This window comes from Colobus angolensis, unplaced genomic scaffold (assembly GCF_000951035.1).
Source record: "Colobus angolensis palliatus isolate OR3802 unplaced genomic scaffold, Cang.pa_1.0 Scaffold212, whole genome shotgun sequence".
Classification (NCBI taxonomy): domain Eukaryota; kingdom Metazoa; phylum Chordata; class Mammalia; order Primates; family Cercopithecidae; genus Colobus; species Colobus angolensis.
This window is the reverse complement of record NW_012115289.1, coordinates 5,253,975-5,261,106: the sequence shown is the minus strand read 5'-3', so window position 1 is coordinate 5,261,106 and position 7,132 is coordinate 5,253,975.

Below are 7,132 nucleotides of genomic sequence, written 5' to 3'. Positions count from 1 at the left end.
ATACCCGGTGATGTCCCTGTGAGTTTGTAATAGTGCCCTCACAGTTTGGGCACTGGAGGTCATTGGCCATTCTTCTCCTGGACTAGAGCAAGGATTGGCAAACTTTTTCTGTAAACAGCCCAGTGGTAAATATTTTAGGCCCAATAGCCATGTGGTCTCTGTCATAACTACTAAATTCTGCCTTTATGGTGTGAATGCAACCAGTATCGACAATATGTAAACAACTGGGGTGACGGCTGCCATGATTTGAATGTGTGTTACCTCCAAAATTCAGTGGGGCCTTTTTAGGAAGTGATGCTTATGAGAGCTATGCTCTCACGAATGTAGTAGGGCATTTATAAAAGGGCTTGAGAGAGTAGGTTTGCTCTCTTTACTCTTCTGCCATGTGAGGACACAGTGTTCTTCCCCTCCAGAGGATGCAGCAACGAGTTGCCATCTTGGAACTGGAAACTGAGCCCTCACCAGACACTGATCCTGCTGGTGCCTTAATCTTGGACTCCCAGCCTCTAGAACTGTGAGAAGTAAGTTTATGTTCTTTATAAATTACCCAGTCTCAGGTATTTTTGTTATAATAAGCACAAATGGGCCAACACAACTGTATTCCAGTTTATTTACCGCCACAGGTGTTGGGCTAGGTTTGTCCTGAGGACCTTGGTTTCCCAATCCCTGGCCTAGAAAATAGAGAGGAATTTTTCATTTATTAGCTGGAATTCTTCTAAGGAGAAGAATTTTCCCTCAACAGTTTGATTACCCCAAGATGAAGTGTGCTTAGGAAATGTAGTATAAACATTTGCTTCTTTCTTTTTTTGGGGGGGGGTGGGGGGACGGAGTCTCGCTCTGTTGCCCAGACTGGAGTGCAGTGGCATGATCTTAGCTCACTTGCAACCACCACCTCCTGGGTTCAAACGATTCTTCTGCCTCAGCCTCCCGAGTAGCTGGGACTACAGGTGCATGCCACCACACCCAGCTAATTTTTGTATTTTTAGGAGAGACGGGATTTCAGCATATTGGCCAGGCTGGTCTTGAACTCCTGACCTCGTAATCCACCTGCCTCAGCCTCCCAAAGTGCTGGGATTACAGGCGTGAGCAACTGCACCTGGCCGCTTCTTTCTTTTTACTAGTTTTCAAGATTGGTTGATTCCCTAGCATCCAGCAAAGGTGGCCAATAAGGTATTTGGGTTTTGACTTGGACTATTTTTTGTATCGTTAATGATGAAGTCATAAAATTTTAAAATATCTTTGATATGTTTTGGTCATTTGAAAATATTTTCTTTAATTTGAAGTAACTTCAAACTTGTAAAAATTTTGCAAAGATAGCACAAAGAATTCCCATATACTTTTCACCCAGAGTTACCCATTGTTATCATTTTGCCATATTTGTTTTATTATTCTCTCCCTTCTTCACCCCTCCTGGCTTTCTCTCTCTCTCTCTCTCTCTCTCTCTCTCTCATACAGTTTTTCCTAAACCACTTGAGATTAAGTTGCAGACAATATGCCTCTGCCCTTAAATTCTTCAGTGTATATTTCCTAAAAACAAGGATGTTCACAGTACGGTTATTACAATTAGATCATTTTTATTGACACAGTGCTCTTACTTAATCTATAAACCTAACTCAAATTTCACCAATTGTTCCAATAGTGTCCTTTATAGCATTCTTTTTTTCTCATCCAGCATCCAACCCAGGATTAATCATGCATTTAGTCTTCATGTCTCTTTAGGCTCCTTTAATCTGAATTAATTCCTTAGCCTTTCTTTGCCTTTCATGACATTGACATTTTTGAAGAGTATAGGCTATTTGGTAGAATGTCCCTTAATTAGAATCTATTGCAAGTTTCCTCATGATGAGGTTCAAGTTAAACATTTCTGGCAGAAATAGCACATGAGTATTATAGTGTCTTTCTTACTGCATTACATCTGGAGGCATATGATGCATATTGATCATCATTGATAGCTAGTCTCCAAGTTCTTCAGTGAACTATGTCCCCAGTTTTCATAGCCTTATGTTGTTGCCTCTCTTTGAATCTGGACTGGCCCAATGACTTTCTTTTAACTAATCGAATGTGGCAGATGTGATCATTTCTTCTTCTACTAGATCTGAAAAAGCCTTGCAGCTTCTGCCTTGGTCTCTTGGAATTTTGTCCTTGCAATGTTTGCTTGGTTGGAATGCTCACTCTGGGGGTAAGCTACCAACATAAGAAGTCTGACTGAGACCACCAACTGTGAGGAAGCCCAAGCTAGCCACTTGGAGAGAGAGAGATGCCTGGCCAGCACCCAACTGTTCCAGGTATCCCAGCCACCAGATAGCTCAAGAAAGAAGCCATCTTGAATGTTAAATAAATTAATATCAAACTTTAAGATGAATCAAGTCCCAGCCAACATCTGAATGTAACTCCATGACAGATCCCAACTGAGCCCCCTCAATCAACAGAACCAAGAAAGTTAATAATAAATTGTTTTAAGCCACCAAATTTTGGAGTAGTTTGTTATGCAGCAGTAGATCACCAGAACAGTACTACTAACTTTGGTCACTTGGTTAAGATAGTATCTTCCAGGTTTCTTCACTGTACAGTTATTATTTTTTCTTTATAATTGATAACTAATTCATGGGGAGACACTATATAAGACCTTATTAATGTCCTTTTTTCATCAAACTTTCAGCTGCTAGTTTTAGTAAGCCAGAATCAAATACTAGTATGATTGTTGCAAAATGGTAACTAAAAAACTACTCAATTAGTTCTTCTACATTTGTTAGCTAGCATTCTGCTGTAAGAAAGAGATTTGCTGGCCGGGAAATCTCTTTGCACCTGGCCTAGCGCACGTTCTTATCCTTTGCTGGTTCCCTCTTTTCTTTCCATTTTATTAATTTTGGTTTATCCTTCTAATAAAAATGAGCAAATATGTCTTTGTAGATATAAGCTAGCATACTGGACACACTACTCTGGTTTTTTCCAATAATATATCCTGGCAATCACTCCATAGCAGTGTATAGAGATAATCCTCTTTTCTTTTAATAATGGCAGAGTATTCCATTGGTAGATGCTTTGCCCTGCTATTGAGGAAGTTTTTGGTTGTTTTCAGCCTTTAGCTTTTGGTTCTGCAGTGAATAACTTTGTGTAAAATCCTTTTGTATTTTTTGCCAGTGTATCTCTGAGATAACTTCCAGAAGGAAGTTTCCTGGATCAAAGGGTAAATGCATGTGTAATTTTGCTAGATATTGTCAAATTTCCTTCCCTCAGGGTTATGCCATGGTGCATTCCCAAGAGTAATGTGAGTGCCTATTACTTTACAGCTTTCTAACAGAGTGCATTATCAAACATTTGCCATTCGAATAGGTGAAAAATTGTTTCTCAGTGTAGTTTTCATTTGCATTGCTCTTAAAACGAAGTTGAGATTTTCTTCATTTATTTAAGGACTATTTGCTTTTCTTCTTCTGTGAACTCTTTTTATCTCTTGCCCATTTTTCTTGAGATTTGTTAATCTTTTTCTTTTTTACTTTTAGAAGCGCTCTCCATATTATAGATCTTAATCTTTTTACTGGATGTATGTTGAAAATATATTTCTCCAGCTTATCATTTGTCTTTTGGCTTTCTTATAGTTATTTTTTGCTATGATGTTTTATTTTTTAACCTTTACTTAGTCATATTACATACAATTATTCCTTCGGGATTTTAAATCATAGGTAGAAAAGTTTTTGCAAGTACAGAAGAGTTCATCAGTGTTTTCTTCTAGTTTTTGCATAGTATTTTTGTTCTTATATGTGAATTTCTTACTCTGTATAATGTGAGAAACAGGTCAGATTTTGTCTTTTTCCATATGGCTATCTAGTTACGTATAGAGTATTTTCATAAAGAAGTGGTCAACGGTGTCACTGACTGCTAAGAGGTCCCCTAGGTTAAAAACTGAAAACTGCCAGTAGGGTAACAAGGAAGTCAATGTGACCTTGCCAGTAGCAATTTCAATAAAGCAATGAGACAGAAGTCAGATTACAGTGGATTGAGGATTGAAAGGTGAGGAAGTAGAAGGAACAAGTGTAGATAACTCCTTGTGAGGTCCTAAATTGATAGTCTTTTTATTCGGCACTCTATAAAAGTTTCAGAATTCCAAAAGACAGATTTCAGGCAAAGAAGTTTTCCAATAAAACCTCTGTATCAGTCAGGGACCAATCAGGCAAATAGAAACAATTCTAAGTATTTTAAATAGAGGGAATGTAACCTTTGTGAGAATTGGAATGATGCCTCATATGAGTAGATGCAGCTGTGCAGGTGCCCGGCTTGTTCAGTAGAGAGCAGGCAGGGAGGGTTCAGCTATTTCTTGCCTTTTGGTTTGGTGCCTTTTTGCAGGATACAAGCTCCACATCTGTATCTGATGACCCTGGTTATCCCCATTTTACAGAGAAAGATTAAATAATTTGCCCGAGGTCGTATGGCTAATAAATGAACAATCAGAGATTACCAATGTTGAATTCACAGCCAGTTGCTGGTGACTTTCCTCCTATTTGAAAGCTGTAATCCTTCAGTCTTGAGAGAGGCAGACAAAAAGAGATTCATTCCTGGCCAAGGTTCATGGACAGGGTCTGGTCACTACTTCTCCTCCTAGGGTACTATGCTTTCCTAGTGACTCTTCACTAAATTCCCTAGTTCACTGGTCAACTACTGTTCTGTGACAAAGGGCCAATAAGACCCCTTAGTCTAAGGAAGTATTGTCCAAGGTAACCTGACACAGTGTTTGACTTTTAGCCTTCACTTACTTTAAACTCTCATTAAACACACTGATAACAGAGTTTAGGTGCCACAGATTGTGTTATGTCATCTAGGAAGGCTGGTTGATTGCAAACAGGACCTCTCAGGAACACTAGTTAAGCTCAAACAAGACTGATTTCTAAACCAGAATTTCAATGCATTAATTCATAATAAGGAGCAAGTAAGGCTTGTATATCTTATTTATGGCACCTCCTTTCCCAGTATCCAATCACTAGGGAAGTTGAGTGATTAGTCAAGAAGTTGCTAGGTAAGCATGGAATCAGAACAGGTGCTGATTAAATATCTTTACTCATAATAGAGAACACTTCTGTAGTGGCCAGCCCCCAGATTTAGAGTCTTTTAAATTTGCACCAGTGTTTCCCAAGCTTCAGTCATTTGAATACCACCTTCATGATTTTACCATTTTTGTATTTTTAGTAGAGACGGGGTTTCACCGTGTTATCCAGGACAGTCTCGATATCCTGACCTCGTGATCCACCCACCTCAGCCTCCCAAAGTGCTGGGATTACATTCGTGAACCACTGAGCCTGGCGCTTAGTTTTCTTAATTTAATAAGTTTTTAAAACAAAACATTTACTTTAGCTTCAGTCTAAGCAATTATATTTCTGAAATCATATTTGCTGTGCTAGTTTTCTAACACATATTAAAATAAATATAGGCCGGACACGGTGGCTCAAGCCTGTAATCCCAGCACTTTGGGAGGCCGAGATGGGAAGATCACGAGGTCAGGAGATCGAGACCATCTTGGCTAACACGGTGAAACCCCGTCTCTACTAAAAAATACAAAAAACTAGCCAGGCGAGGTAGCGGGCGCCTGTCGTCCCAGCTACTCGGGAGGCTGAGGCAGAGCTTGCAGTGAGCTGAGATCCAGCCACTGCACTCCAGCCTGGGAGACAGAGCGAGACTCTGTCTCAAAAAAAATAAAAAATAAATAAATAAATATAAACATTAAAATCACTATGAAAATGAAAATGTCCATGAACTGCTTAAACTCAGTGGTATGTATACTACACCTTAGTAAATATTGCCCTAGCCATTACTGGAAAAATAAAATACAGAAGTTTCTCTGAATCCTGGTTGGTATGCTGAACACCTCTCTCTGTTGAATTTCTTCCTCAGATGTGTACTAGCATCATGGTATCTTTTACCATCATTGTACCCATCCCCTCCATTTTGTGTTGATTTTACAGGGCTCCAACCTACAGTATTTTATTCTATTTTAATTTTTTTAGATGAGGTCTTGCTCTGTTGCCCAGGCTGGAGTGCAGTGGTACAATCTTGGCTCACTGCAACCTATGCCTCCCGGGTTCAAGTGATTCTCATGCCTCAGCCTCCCAAGTTGCCAGGATTACAGATGACCGCCAGCACGCCCAGCTAATTTTTGTATTTTTAGTAGAGGCAGGGTTTCATCATGTTGGCCAGGCTGGTCTTGAACTCCTGACCTCAAGTGATCCACCCACCTCAGCCTCCCAAAGTGCTGGGATTATAGGTATGAGCCACCATGCCTGGCCTCCAACCTACTGTATTTCATATTTTATCTTTAGTATTTGTGATTTTTTGCATAGTATGAGATTCTCAAATATTTGTGTACCTAATATTCTTGAATATTTTCTAACTATTCTCAAATATTTATAGTACCTAAGAATGAACGTATACTCTACCATTTGAGGTGATTAATTTTGGCCTACTGGTGGATTAAAACAATTTTTAACAGTGTTGACATGGCGCTAGGCACAATCCACATCAATAAAAAATCATTATTTGAATAAGATGAAGATAATGCTGATAAGATAAAAAGACTAAACTATCAGTTCTCTTTATTTGTATTAACTTTGAGAATTTAGTGTTTCAAAAGTGTGAAGGGTCTTAACTACAAACTGATTTAAAACTGAGACTTCTTTGAGGAAATTGTCTTGCTTTAATCAATCCTTCTAATTATGGGATTTAGAGAAGGAACTGTATACAATAAAGTTTTTTTCACCTGAGCTTTCTAGTTAATCATTAGACACAGCAGTCTTAAGATTTTAAATTCCAGTTGCCACTGCCATTCTTTCCACTAGAATGTTCCTTGAGATATGGGCAAATTTTACTTAACACCTAGCCTGGTACCTGGTGTACAGTAGGTGCTCGTTTAAGGCTTATTTTACAACTAAGTGAATTCCTACCTTTTCTCTGTGTTACAGAACATCACTAACACTAACTTAAGATCTATAAGAGGGAATCAGGCCGGGCGCGGTGGCTCAAGCCTGTAATCCCAGCACTTTGGGAGGCCGAGACGGGCGGATCACGAAGTCAGGAGATCGAGACCATCCTGGCGAACACGGTGAAACCCCGTCTCTACTAAAAAATACAAAAAACTAGCCGGGCGAGG